The following is a 15776-nucleotide window of genomic DNA, read 5'->3' as shown; positions in this document are numbered from 1 at the left end:
AGACATTGCCATCTTCACAGCTACATAGGATGCTGGAAGCTGTGTGGACGATTACGATGACAACTCATTCTCTGACATTCCTTCCATGATGGGGTCTTTTGCTCCCCTCTCCCTGACCTGTGCAGGCCCTTGGACTCCTTTGACTAACGGAATATGGCAGAAGTGATACAAGAAGTCTCCAGGCCCAGCCCATAGGATACCAGCAGCTTCCACTTCCTGTCTCTCAGAACACCCACTATGAGATTGCTCTTCCTGAAGAAAGCCGGCTTCCATGGAAAAGTAGAAGTGCAACTGCCCTGAGACCACCATGCCGTGAGAAGCCCAAGCCACATAAAGTGGGCTTGCAAGATGAAGTACGATGTGAAAAGAGAAGGAGGTCAAGGAGAACTGACATGCCAGACACATGAATGAAGAAGCTATCTTGGATACAGATCCTCCAGCTCCTGCCATTCCAGCTGATGCCACATGAATCAGAGAATAATATTCTAACCAAGCCCTTCCCGAATTTCCAACTCTCAAAACCATGAGCAAAATGAGGTGTTTGCTGCAACCGTTAAGTATGGGGTAGTTTGGTATGCAGAAACAGGTACCTGAAACAGGTACCTGAGCCATCAGGACTTCTGAAAAAGAAAACATTTATCTTTTATAGGCAAAAATGATGGAATGGTAAGTGTGAGTCCATGATCTTCTCCTGCGAGCAACAACAGCTGGCCCTATGACTCAAATCCACTTTCGGTTGGAATCAATAGGACGTTGTTCCTTCATAAAGTCAAATATTTGCCTCTGCTAATGAGGCTATGGAGGCTTTCCATTACCAATTGTTTGGAAGAGCTTAATGGATCTAAAATTCCAGGTGATGTGTGTTTGGACAGAAATGTGAGCAACCTCTATTTGCATGATGTTGCAAAAGCATGAGTCAGCAGAACACCACTTCACTGGAGAACAAGATTTGGGGAGTAGAAATAATTGATACAGCATCACAGATGGCCATAGGTAACCTTCTGTCCTGAGATGCCCCTTGATACACTCTGTTTTGCTGTGCAGAAACTCATTGCTAGACTTTGTCTTGGAGCTAGAGAAACTTTGGCAAGCGTGAGCCTTTTCCATAGTTGTTTTTACAGTTTTTTCTATATGACTTTTTTCTCTCTACTCAATTTGCAGCAGTAAATCCTTCTAGCTGCAAGTTTGGGGGGAGCTTTTTAAATTTTACATTTATTAACTTTTTTCTGCTTTTTAAGTTTTTTTAAAAAAACTAATATACTTTTTAAGTATAGTTTTAGGCTTATAGAAAAAAATTGAATAAGAAGTACAGACTTTGCATATACCCCTCAACTTCCATCAATTTCTCCTATTTTTAACATTTTGCATTAATGTGGTACGTGTCTTAGAACTGACTAGCCAATATTGATACATTATTATTAACTGAAGTCCAAGTTCACATTATGGTTCACTCCCTGTGTCGCACATTCTATGGGTTTTAACAAATGTACATGTATCCACCATTACAGTATCGTACAGTTTTAGATTTACAAAATTTTTGCAAAGATAGTACAGAGAGTTCCCAGTTATAATGTATATAATAAAACTATACCTAGTTTTCCTCATTATATACATCTTACATTATTACAGTGCATTTGTCACCATTAATGAACCAATATTGATACTTCCTATCTGAAATCTATACTTTATTGATTTTCTTAGTTTTTATCTAACGTCTTTTGTTGTGGTTGTTGTTCCAGGATACCACATTACATCTAGTCTTCACGTCTCCTTTGGCTCTTCTTGGCTGGAACAGTTTCTCAGATTTTCCTTATTATTGATGACCTTGAAAGTTTTTAGGTATTTTGTAAAATGTGTCTCCCTTGGGATTTTTCTGATGTTTTTCTCATCAGTAAACTAGGGGAATGTGTTTGTGGGGAAGAAAACCACAGAAGTAAAGTGCCATTCTCATCACATCCTATCAAGGATGCATACTATCGTTGTGATACATCGCTGCTGATGTCAACCTTGATCATCTAGCTTGAGATACCTTTGTCAGGTCTCTCTATTGTAAACTTACTCTACCTTATTTTTCTGCCTTTCCATACTGTGCTCTTTAGAAGAAAGTCACTATGCAGAGCCCATGTTTAAGGACTAGTGAACATGCTCTTAAGGGCAGAAAATCTACACAAATTATTTAGAATTCTTTTGCACAGTACCTTTGTATATTTTCTCCCTATTTATTTGTTTATTCATTTATTTACATGCAAATGGGCTCCTAGATATTTATTTTATACTTTGGGTTATAATCCAATGCTACTTAATTAATTGTTTAAATTTTTCCAACTTTCACCATTAGGGGCTCTTTCATTTGGCTTGAATGTTTTGACATACCCCATCATTGTAGGTTTGGTTTTTTTGTTGTGGTTTGGTTTGGTTTCTTTCTTTCTTTTGTTTTTCTTGCTCTTCCTTACTTTGTGCACTACAAGATACTCCAGACTTATCTTGTGTATTTACTTCCCCAGTCCTAGAATCAGCCATTTATCCAAGAAGCCCTGGTTCCTTTTACAGGAGAATGATTTTAGAAACCAAACTCCAGACACTAAGCTGACCATTGCTTCTGGAATGTCATTGTTTCTAGGTGCTCTCAGTGGACAGAGATATGTGTGCTTATTAAACCATGTATATATGCATATCTATAAATAATTCTACATGTAACCATCCGTATATATATATATATTAAGCTAAACATAACTTCACACTGATATCCAACACTAATCCATTACCATATAGATCATTCTAGTCTCTTCCTTCTTGTTTATCTATACCAATAATGAGAAACATGAGTCCACTATCTGCTATCCATTACTTAATTGTTCATTTCTAGTGTACATCTATGGAGGTTTCAGAATCGTTAACGTATACGTCTGTGGGAAAGAACCTTATGAACTAGAGTACAGTTCTTCTGTGCAGTCGCTTTTGTCTTCAGTTTTACAGACTCATCATTTCCAAAATATTGCTTAGCTCAGCATCATATTCCCTACCCCTTCAGTGAGATTTCATACATTTATACTTAGATACTTTTATTACATTTTACATTCTATCCTGAGATCCCTTGAGCTCCTAAATGATTTTTTAAATTTATATACTTTAAAGTTTGTGCTATGAAGTTCTATGGTTTTTGTTGAATGTTTAATGTCTTATATTTATCGTTATAGTACCATACAGGGTAGTTTCACTGCTCTATAAATTTCCCTGTGCTTCACTTGTCCAACCTCCTCTTCTCCCTACTTAAGTTACTGAAGTCCAAAATATTGATTTTTCTCTTCTTATTATTAGTATTGCATTTGAACCTCATTTCCCAACCTAAGGTCATGTAGTTTTTTCCTATGTTTCCTTTAATATGTTTCATAATTTTGCCTTGTACACTTAGGTCTATTTTCCATTTTGAGTTAATTTTTGTATAAGGTGTAATGTTTGTATCTAAGTCCATTTTTTGACACATGGGTGTCCTGTTGTTCTAGTACTATTAGTGGCTTGCTCCTTTGCAAAAAGATAGCTGTGTGGATATGTTTCTAGGCTTTCTATCCTTTTCATTTATCTGTGTGTCTATTCACTTACCTATACCATGCTCTCTTGATTAATGTAGCCTTTAGTAAAACTTGAAACCAGGTAGTTAGTGCTTCAACTTTTTTTCTTCTTCTTCAGGATTGTTTGGGTTGTTCTAGGTCCTTTGTCTTTCCATATAAACTTTATAATCAGTTTGTCAATATCCACAAAATAACTTACTGGAATTTTGATTGGGCTTGAATTAAATCTGTAGATCAAGTTGGTAAGAATTAACATTTTAGCAGTATTGAATCTTTTAATCCATGAACGTGAACCTGATTTAATTTTTTCCATCACTGTTTTGTAGTTTTCTGCATATAAGTCTTGTATATATTTTCTTAGGTTTATGCCCAAGTATTTCCTCTGTGAGAGTGTTATTGTGGATGGTATTTATTTTAAACTTTAAATTCCAACTGTTCTTTGCTGGCATATAGGAAAATAATTGATTTTGGTATATTATATTACATAATGTTACTATTTTTATATATTATCATTATATTCTGCAACCTTGCTATACTTATTTTATTAATTACATGAGCCTCTTTTGTCAATTCTACGGGATTTTCTACATAGACAATTATGTCATATACAAACTGAAACAATTTTATTTTTTGCTTCCCAATGTGTATCCTTTTATTTCCTTGGTTTATCTTATTGCACCAGCTAGAACTTCCAGTACATGTTGAATGAGAACAATAAGAGAAGATATCCTTCCTTTGCTGTTGATTTTAGAGGACAAGTGTTCAGCTAATATGATATTAGCTGTAGATTTTTTGTGGATATCCTCTGTTAAATTAAGAGTTCCCTTCTAATCCTAGTTTGCTGAGAGTTATTAACATGAATAAGTACTAGATTTTATAAAATGTCTTTTGTGTAATTGATATGATCATAGGATGTTTCTTCTTTAATCTATTGTCATGATGGACAACACTGCTTTGAGTGCATCCCACAAATTTTGACAAGTTGTATTTTCATTTTCATTTAGTTCAAAATATTTAAAAATTTCTCTTGAGACTTCTTTGATTTGTCTGTTATGTAGACATGTGTTGTTTAATTTCCAAATATTTCTGAATTTCCCAAGTATATTTCTATTATTGATTTCTAGTTTAATTCCACTGAGGTCTGAGAATATACTTTGTGTGATTTAAACGTATTAAGTTGGTTTTTATGGCTTAAAATGTTGCCTATGTTTGAAAATGTTCCATGTGAGCTTGAGAAGAATGTGTATTCTGCTATTGTTGGTTGCAGTATTCTATAAATTTCAGTTAGAGAAAATTGACTGTACTGCTATTCAAATAAACTACATATTTATTAATTTCTCTGCCTGCTTAATCTATCAAATACAACAGAGGCATGTTAAATTCTTCAGGCATAATAGTGGATTTGTCTACTCCTCCTTCAGTTATATGAGTTATTGCTTCATGTTTTTGATGCTCTGTTGTGAGATACATACAAGGTTAGGATTGTTATGTCTTCTTTGAAAATTTACCCATTAATTATTATGTAGTGCCATTGTTTATCTTTGACAATTTTCCTTGTTCTGAAGTCTGCTTTGTCTGAAATTAATACATCTATTCCAGTTTTCTTTTGATTAGTGTCAACCTGGTCTCTTTTTCCATCTCTTTAATTTTAAATTGTCAGAGTCTTTATATTTAACGTGGGTTTTATGTAAACAACATATACTTGGGTCTTGTTTTTTATGTGACAAGCTCTGTCTTTTAGTTGGTATATTTAGACCACTCATTTAAAGCAATTGTTGATATATTTGCTTTAACACCGACCATGTTCATAACTGCTTTATGCTTTCCCTGGTTTAATTATTTGCATGGTTCAATTTTATCTGTTCTTTTATATACTTCTTTTTATAAAAACATTGTGGTTGCCCTAAAGCTTATGATGTATATATATATTTTTTGAGTCAGAGTCTAACTCTGTCACCTGGGCTAGAGTGCTATGGTGTCAGCCTAGCTCACAACAACCTCAGACTCCTGGGTTCAAGGGTTTTTCCTGCCTCAGCCTCCTGAGTAGTTAGGACTACAGGCAGGGGCCACCACGCCTGGCAAATTTTTCTATTTCTAGTAGAGACAGGGTCTCACTCTTGCTCAGGCTGGAACTCCTGAGCTCAAGTGATCCTCCCACCTCGGCCTACCAGAGTGCTAGGATTACAGGTGTGAGCCACCATGCCCATACTACAATGTACATTTTTAACTAATCTAAATCCACCTTCAAATGACACTATTCTGCTTCACAGGTAGTGCAGGTACCTTATAAGAATATTCCCTTTTCCTCCCTCTCATCCCTGTGACATCACTGCTATTCATTTCACTTATCCATGTGCTATAATCACCTAATACATTCATACTAGTATTAAATTATACAGTTATCTTTTAGATAAATTAAGAATAATAAAGATACAATATTTATTTTACTTTAATTAATTACTTTTCCAAGATTATTCATTTCTTTACATATAAATATGTAGCCATGTGTTGCTTAGTGACAGAGATACATTCTGAGGCAATTTCATCATTGTGAGAACATCACAGAATGTACTTACACAACTCCTAGATGGTAGAGCCTACTACACACCTGGGCTATACAGTATACCCTATTGCTCTTAGGCTACAAACCTGTACAGTATGTTACTATACTGAATAGTGTAGGTAATTTTAATGCAATGTTAAGTATTTGTGTATCTAAACATAGAAAAGGTACAGGAAAATATAGTACAAAAGACAAAAAATGCTACATCTATAAGGGCACTTGCCATGAATGGATCTTAAAGGACTGGAAGTTGTCTAAGTGGGTCAATAAGTGAGTGGTAAGTGAAAGTGAAGCCTAGGATATTACTATACATTACTGTAGACCTTATAAACACTGTGCATTTAAGCTATACTAAATGTATTAAAATTTTCTTTCTTTAGTAGTAAACTAACCCTAGCTTACTATAAATTTATAAGCTTTTTTTAGTTTTTGACTCTAAAATAATAATACTTACAAATAGCTTAAAACACATCATGCATGTTTATAGCAGCACAATTCATAATCGCAAGGCTGTGGAAACAGCCCAAGTGCCCATCAATCCAAGAATGGATTAATAAAATGTGGTATATGTATACCATGGAGTACTATTCAGCTCTAAGAAACAATGGTGATATAGCACATCTTATATTTTCCTGGTTAGAGCTGGAACCCATACTACTAAGTGAAGTATCCCAAGATTGGAAAAACAAGCACCAGATATATTCTCCAGCAAACTGGTATTAACTGAGTAGCACCTAAGTGGACACATAGGTGCTACAGTAATAGGGTATTGGGCAGGTGGGAGGGGGGAGGGGGCGGGTATATACATACATAGTGAGTGAGATGTGCACCATCTGGGGGATGGTCATGATGGAGACTCAGACTTTTGGGGGGAGGGGGGGAAATGGGCATTTATTGAAACCTTAAAATCTGTACCCCCATAATATGCCAAAATAAAAAAAAAAAATTAAAAAAAAAAAAAAAAAAAAAACCAAAGACACAAACACACACATTAGTCTAGGCCCATACAGGGTCAGAATCATCAATATCATTGTCTTCCACCTCCACATCTTGTTCCACTGTAAGGTCTTCAGAGGACAATATCAGACATGGAGCTGTCATCTTATATGAAACAATGCCTTCTTCTAGAATATCTCTTGTAGGACCTGCCTGAGGCTGTTTTACAGTTAACTTTTTTTTATAAGTAGAAGGAATATACTCTCAATATAAATAATAAAACATATAGTAGAGTAAATACATAAACCAGTAACATGGTCATTTATTATTATTTTCAAGTACTATGCATTGTGCAAATTGTATGTGCTAGACTTTTACAGGACTGGCAGCATGGTAGGTTTGTTTACATCAGCATCATCTCAAACAGGTGAGCACGCTATGACGTTACAATGTTACCATGGCAAAGATATCATTAGACATCACTAGAGGATAGAAATTATTCAGCTTCATTACAATGTTGTGGGACCACCACTGTATATGCAGTCTGTCATCAACTGATACATCCTCATGTATATACATAACTATAGATCCAGGATTCTGACCTATATCAGTTTTTTTTTTCCCCTGAAGAATTTGTTTTAACATTTACTGAAGCACAGGTCTGGCTGGGGATAATTTCCATCAACATTTATTTGTCTGAGGAAGTTTTGATTTCTCCTTCAATTTTAAAGGATATTTTCACTGGATATAGATTAATATTTTGTTTGGGTTTTTCCTATCAACAATAAACAATTTGAATATTTTATGCCACTCTTTTCTTGCTTGCATGATTTCTGATGAGAAATCTGATGTAATACCTATCCTTATTCTTCTATAGATAAGGTAATGTTTTTCTACGGCTTCTTTCAAGAGTTTTGCTTTCTTTGTTTTTGATTTAAATAGTTTAAATATGATGTAGTTTAAATATGATGCAACTAGATGTACGGTTTTTGCTTTGAGTTTTTGGTTTTTGTGTTTTTGTGTGTGTGTATTTATTCTGCTTAATGATCTCTGTACTTCCTAGATCTGTAGATTGAAGTCTGTCATTAATTTTGTGAAGTTCTCAGATTTTATTACTTCAAATATTCTGCTCTGCCATCTCTTTCTTCTTCTTGTATTTCAATTAATACTACATCTTTTGAAATTGCCACATAGTCCTTGGATGTTGTGTTTTTTATTATTCTCTTTTTTTCTTTGCATTTGAGTCTGGAAGTTTGTATCAGCCTATCTTCAAGCTCACTGATTCTTTCCTCAACCTTGTCAAGTTTCCTTATGAGCCCATCAAAGGAACTCTTCATGTATGTTGTAATGATTTTACTTCTAGCATTTCCTTTCAGTTTTTTCTTAGAATTTCCAACTATCTGCTTTTACTATTAATCCATTCTTGAATTTGATCTTGTCTACTTTTTCCCTTCGATTCCATTACATATTAATCATAGTAATCTTAAGTTCCCTGTCTAATAATTCAAAATCTATCTCCTATCTGAGTCCAGCTATGGTGCTTGCTTTATCTTTTCAAGCTCTGTTTTTCTATCTTCTTGGAATGCTTTGGAATCTTTTGTTGGATGATGAACAGGTTGTATCAGGTAATAGGAACTGAGGCAAATAGTCCTGGAGCGTGAAGCTGTATGCCACTCTGATTAGCAGGTGGGCTTTGTTCAATGTTTTCTATAGCTATAAAAGAAGCTTCCAATTCTTCTAGATTCTCATGATTTCTATTACCCTCCCCCTGCCAGAGCTATAGAGGATCTATCTCAGTTCTTCACCATGAAAACCTGGTGGGATTCCTCCAGGTAAAGCTCACAAAAATGAAAGGGCTTCTGGGTGTTTCTCCTCATGCAAGTCTATACTCAGCCTCCAGAAATTCATTACCTTTTGAGTGCTTCTTAACCTTTAACCAGAGTATGTCTTCCAGTTTCTGCTCCAGGTAGGCAGATATCAGCTGGGACCCTCCGCATTCACCTTTCTCTCCAGATTTGGGGTAGCACATTTGCCCTGTGAAGTCATTTTGCAGTGAGACTGAGTCAATAAATAAGTCTACAATGTCAACAAATACAGTGAACTTAACCAGCAAACTGTAATAATGCTCTTTTCTATTTGCTAAAGCAGATATTATTCAGAGACTATTTTAGAAACTTAGTAAGAAAATCATAATTTCTATAAAAAGCTATGTATATGTTTCCAAATTAAAGCATAATATGCTCAGGAGGAATATTCTTTAAAGAAAAGTTTTGTTATTCATCGAAGCCTGGATACAGTTTCACTTCAGAAAAACCACAGGAATCTTATAAATCGAATGACATCCCATGAGCTTACCAAATTACTTTTAAAGTTGAATTACAAAAGAAGAAATAATACACTTGCATGTATGGAAGATGCCTCCCTCCTTTAAGTAGCTTTGTTTAAGTTTATTGTGCCTTTAATTGCCATTGCACTGAATACTAGGAAAAGATGATAACATAGTACAAAAGATGGTAAACAGTAACATTTTTCATTTCAGAAAATTTTCCTTTTCTTTGAACCTACTTATGAGTAGGGCCTTTGGAATTATTCCACATATGCACATGAAAGCAGAATCTGGAAATCTTCTCTGTGAACAAACCATGAACATCTTGTTAATTTAACTTCCCAAGACATCAAGGAAAGAACAAAGAATTGAAATTACTATTTATTTTCTATTCCATTTATTGGCTTTGGGCCACTGACAATTGAGAAAGTTACATGCAGAGAAACTTTTTTCAATCTATGTCTCAGCAGAAATAGAAATCAAAACAGCGCAAGGTACTCTTTCGGGAACAGTGCTGGGAAGATCACCAGAGAAAGTGTTCCCTCTCTGTGAGAGTCCTTTCTTTCTGTGCCTTCCACTAATCACAGACCTCCTGATTTTCCTGGTTGGACTCTGGGGCATGTGACATTACCAAATGATTTCTGGAATCCAACTATTTTAGATCTAGAAAAGGTGTCAGAGTTAAATATTCCTTACTCATTTCTCGAAAGAGAAGCTGAAGCCCTGTAGGAGGTAAATCACCTGCCCAAACCCACACGGCCAGAGCAGACACAGGCCTGATGCCACTTCTCCCTGCGGCCATCTTTCCTTGAGAGGAGCAAACCAACCAACGGAAACACTGAGTGACTCCTGTGTGGACCTGCCTGATTCTCTAGTTTTATCTTGTTGGCAAAGGGAGGGTTTTGAGGGAAGTTTGAGTCACTTATTTCAGTGTACTCCCTTCCGTTAAGCTCTCCTTTGAATCACATGTTGTTTTTCCTTTGGCCTTTAGCTGCCATTGCACTGCAAATAAAAATAACCCAAGTTCTTAATGTGCACATTTGCAGCAAGAACACTTGATTATAACTCTCTCCATCAGTCCTATCTGCAAAGGCCACAGCCCTGTGCTCAGCCCCCCCAGCCTCCCTGGGGGGCTTTTCTTGTTTGCATGGGGAGTTAGCTCCTCCCTTGGCGATGGACCAAGTGTGAACATCCTGCTTATATAACAAGCCCCCTTTCCTCTGCAGACCAAATGAGCTCTTGGGCTCTGTGGCAAGACAGTTGGCCATGCTCACTGCTCCTGGACTGGGGACACAGTCAGACAGCCACTTTGTCATGATGCTCCCAGCTCCTGGCTGGGCTTGTGTGCTGTGGCTCCAATTCAGGGGCTGGCTCGTCCTGTTTATGGCATTTGGAATCTTTCTCCTTATGGGTTTGGATTTGTCCAGCTTTTATCTTGGGGATGTTTGCTTTCTGCATCCAATCCTCTCTCCAACTCAGTCAATATTTGCTTTCTGTGTCACCGCTCTTCCCTTGCTAGGTGTTTATCTTACTTTTTACCTTTCTGGCTCACTTTCACTCCCTTTTAATTCTCTCACTGTTAAATTTCTTTTAAAATTTTATACTCAAAATGACCTTTGATTTCTCCTTGGGTCCCTTCAGCTGACCCCTGACTCTGAATCCTCCTTGTTCCTGTGAACAACAGCTCTGTCTATCCCCATGTCACCATATAGCACAAAATAATAAACTCTTAGACACTCAAGTATTTTTTTATCTGATCATCCATCTGAGAAATGGTATGTATATTTTCATGAAGACCCTGACCAGCGAGATCATAACCCTGGAGGGGAGCCCAGTGATGCCATTGAAAATGTGAAGGCCAAGATCCAGGCTAAAGAAGGTGTTTCCCCAACCTGCAGAGGCTCACCTTTGCAGGTAAGCAGCTAGCAAATGGCTGCACTCTTTCTGACTACAGCATCCAGAAAGAGTCAGCCCTGCACCTGGTCTTCCATCTGAGGGGTGGCTGTTAATTCTTCAATCTTGCATTCACAGTGCCCAATGATGGTATTACTCTGCACTATAGCCATTGCCCCAATTTAAGTTTAGAAATTATCATTATTGGTAATAGCTGAACCTGTTCAAAATGTTAATAAAAGTTTTGGTGCACAGTGAAAACAAAACAAAACAAAAGCATAAATTTTGTCTATTGGTGAAAATAGAGTCTGCCTGAAAAACACTAGGAAAATAAGATGAGGATGTCACTTAGCAACAAATACTCCCCAAATTCCTCAGCTTCAAAGAAATTTTGCCCACTCTGACAATGGTTAAATGATGCATCTGGAATCAATGACTTAAGAACTTCCCTGCCTCTAACATCAATAAGAAATGACTCACACTTCACACCTGTTGTTTCTTCTGCAAGGAAGGCTCTTTCTCCTAGTCATGGCCTCGTTATTTCTTGCTCAGACTTCAAGTCATGAAGGAATAGCAACTCTCCAGAAAAGCATGCCCTGACCCTCCAGTCTAAATTATATACTTTGATTTGATCCTCAAGTCTGTAGCCCAGACCTGTCCTTTGTATTCTCCACTCCGACATCCAGCTGCATGATGTCCTCGTCAGATGTCCCAATAGGCATCTTAAACTTAACAATATGCATTGAACTCTTCATTTTTTGACCACCAATTCTACCTCGCCAGCCCCACTTGTAACCTTGTTCTGTTTCCACTTTCCATTTGTTTAAAGAGCACTTGCATCGCACCATGCAGTTTGCATCCAAAGAATCACAGAAGGTTTTGTCAATGGAAGAAACTCATTGCATCTGAATCCTTAGAATAAAATGTTCACTTAGAATCAAGTTGGAAGGTCATTTCATATATATATATATATATATATATACATATATATATGTATGTATATATATATGTACATATATATGTATTATACACACATGCATTTATTATAAGGAATTGGTTCATGTGATTGTGGACACAGGCAAATTCCCCAGATTTGCAGGGTGAATTGGCAAGCTAGAGACCCAGAAAAGCCAATGGTTTAGTTCCGGTCTGAATGCCAGCAGGCTCTAGACTCATGGTAGCTGATGTTTCAGTCCAATTCCAAAAGCAGGAATAATTCTCTGTTACTTGGAAGAGGATCAGCCTTTTGCTCTAGTCAGGCCTTCAACTGATTGCATGAGGCCCACCCACATTAGGGAGGACAATCTGTCTTACTCAATCTGCCAATTTAAATGTTAATCTCCTCCAAAAACACCCTTCCAGAACCACCAGACTACTGTTTCACCAAATACTTGGGTTGTATGGTCCAGTTGAATTGGCACATGAAGTTAACCATCACAGAGGGCAAGTGTAGCATACTCCTGGGATCCACTTTTACCAGGTCAGAGAGCCCTTCCCTTGGCTTCTGATGGCCTGAATCTGCGCCTCTTTTCAGAGGACACCCTGGGGCTACTGGAGCCACACTGCCCACACGGAGCAGACAGGCAGCGAGCACAGAGACCTGGATGTTCTTAGGAAATTATCTTCCCCCAGGGTAGCCCTAGGTTGTTGACTGACTAACAGATGATGCCGGAGTAGGAAGGCCCAGTGTCATTACTTCAATTTGGGTTCAAGTTAGGACTTCCTTCAATCCCTTACTGGGTCTTTCCAGGATCAATTCTTTCATAAAATACTTGCACATAAATTCTTATCTCAGGTTCTGCTTCTTAGGGAAACTGGCCTGAGAAAACAGCCTTTCTCATAGTACCTTGTTGGCTGCTGTCACTTTCTTCCTGAAGTTGAGCCCCACCGGAGTTTAAGGAGATGATCTAAAGTTTTCTAAAGCTTTTGCGTCATCAAATGGTCAAGTAAAAGCATCCTTTCTGTTCGGAATCACTAAGAAGCAAACCTCCAAGCTAGGAAGGTGTGAGCTCTGGAATAAGCATATACCTCTAGCCCTGGTCTTCTATGGGCACATTCAATCTCGCTAGAATGTCCTCTGGCAGAGAACCCCTTTCCCTCAAACCACCCAGAAGGAGAATTAGGGGGAGACTGCTGTTTGCTAAATTGTATGCTTTGCTGTGAAATGAGAACACCAGGAGGAAGCCAGCTCTGATAATGACAAGATCCAGTTAGCATTTAATTTACACACATGCTGATCTATTTCATAACTGCAGGTTGCTGGTGAGGTATGCCTTCCCTCCCGGAGCCCTCGGTGACTGCAAAAGGTAATTACTGAAACGGCTCAGCTCTGCTCATGATATGGAAGCCTCACATTTCTTGAAATGACTTAACCTGCGGTGTTGCTGAGCTTTCCCTGAAGAGAACTGGGAGCCAGAAACCCATGTCAATGAGTGAAATATTCCTTTTCTTCACTCAGGTATATGAGCTTACTGTAATTACCTTTCTGGTCTGTTCATTGCAAGTAGGTACCCAGGAGAGTGGGAAACACAGTCCTTTAAAGAGCCTGATGATAAACACGGTCAAAGAAAGCCCTTGAGAAAACGGTTGCACAGTGTTCTTGAAGCCAAGGCATCTCAAGGGATTTTCTGCTGGTTGATGAATCTGGGTCCTCGTAAGCTGCAGAACTTGGAGCACATGAGCACACACACATGCACACGCTCACACTCACAGAGCTATTGCTCTTTAAAAATCTAATGCCTGGAGTTTCTCACGGGGAATGCCGACATACTACGAGAAAGGAGAACAAAAGAGGAGCCATGGGTGACTCAATGAGCATTTCACACATCAAAGTAAGTGGCCAGAAGATAGCCAAAACCACTGCCCCTCATCTTCCACCACATGCCTCACCCTCTGGCCAAGTTTCCTTCCCATCCCAAATTTGGCCTCTTGGCCTTCCCTGACCTTGACTTCTGGACCAAGGCTTCACAGGAGATGAGACCCCTTTCTGTGAAGTGAAGTAGAAGTTCACTAGCTAGAGTCAACCATCAGGATACCCAGCCAAAGCAACAGCAATAAAAAGTCGCAGGGGCTGGAACTGGAGCCACATGTTGGGGAACTATGATTAGTTCATTACGGCTCAGCTCTAGAAGACGAGGAAGAACAGGCAGGCCAAGTCCAGCTCAAGGAGAAATCCGTATGCTGAACAAGAGCCTGGATTTAAGTAGGTATCACAGGGCTTCAGTCAGGGGAGAGACACGATCCCATGAGGTTTGCAGAAAGCTCCTGGGGGCAGCAGGGGTGGATGATGAATTGATGGGACATTATTGGAGGCAGGAAGACTGGATAGCGCTGTTGTGGTGTGACAGCCCAGAGGAAAGTGCCAGAATACAGGATGGGAGAAGAGGGTGGGTCACAGTCACATGGTTGAATAGAACTGGTGGGAGAAAGGGTTTTGGAGGTGACGTCATTGTAAGTGCAGATGGCACTGTGGCGGGAACCCAAAGGGCCAATCTCCTGCAGCCTGTCCTTACCTCTGGAATGAGTGTTGGGTATATTCTGAGTGCTCCCTAATTACTTGCTGACTCAATTGATCTGATATTCATCTCTCATCTCAGCCCTTCTTCTGTAGAAAGCCCTCACCAGCCGTAAAATGATGAAACAGCAAATAATGTCACTTCGGTGGGTCTCATAAATTTTCTGAATCTCTGTTTCTGCATTTATAAAATGAGGGGGCTGAACCAGGATCTCTGTTGATTGCCTCCAGCTCAAATACTCCAAGGCAGCCAGTGCGCAGGAGTCTGAGCTGCCAGCTGCCTTTTGGGGGATGTTGGCAGAAGTCTTGGGGGATGATCAGGCTGGAAGAGAACCTCCCCGTGGCCCCCTCCAAAGCCAGGGCTAACCAAGGAGAGCTGCATTGATTGATTGTGTTATTCACAGGCACTGAAACAGTCATTTCTGCAATTCCCTTTAGTAGAGGAAATAAAAATGAGCCCTGTTGCGGGGGAAGGGGGAGGCTGTGTTTCCAAGGTAAGCTCACTGGTGGTGTAAAATTGTGTTTTTATTTAAAGTGAATTTCCAGTTGGCTGAATTTATGCTGCCTTTGATACCTACTCAGTGCTTTCAATACCACCTGCTTCTCCTGGCTTTGTTTTCCCCAAGCCTGAGAGGGGATCCCTCGACTACTGATTAAAAGCTCTTCAACAACAGCCTGTGAGTGTTTCACTGATAACATTCTCTTGACTGCTTCATCAGGGCTGCCCTGGTGCAGGTGGGAGCCTGTGGCTGGGTCTCTCCAGACAGGTGTCCCTAGCTCTGGCCTTGAGCCTTTGGGATCTTACATGCAAAGAACCTAAAAGGAGGACAGGAAGGTTCCCAGGGCAGTCTTGTCCCAGACTTCACCCTTGCTTGAATCACTTTTCCGTTTTATACCTCGGCTCACCGGCACCCGCTTCCCCTTGTCAATTCCGTGAAGTGAGTAGGAGGTTATATGGTGAACACTGTGTGCTCC

This window comes from Microcebus murinus, chromosome 16 (genome assembly GCF_040939455.1).
Source record: "Microcebus murinus isolate Inina chromosome 16, M.murinus_Inina_mat1.0, whole genome shotgun sequence".
NCBI classification, from domain to species: domain Eukaryota; kingdom Metazoa; phylum Chordata; class Mammalia; order Primates; family Cheirogaleidae; genus Microcebus; species Microcebus murinus.
The sequence above is the reverse complement of the archived record's forward strand: the minus strand, read 5'-3'. Positions refer to the sequence as shown.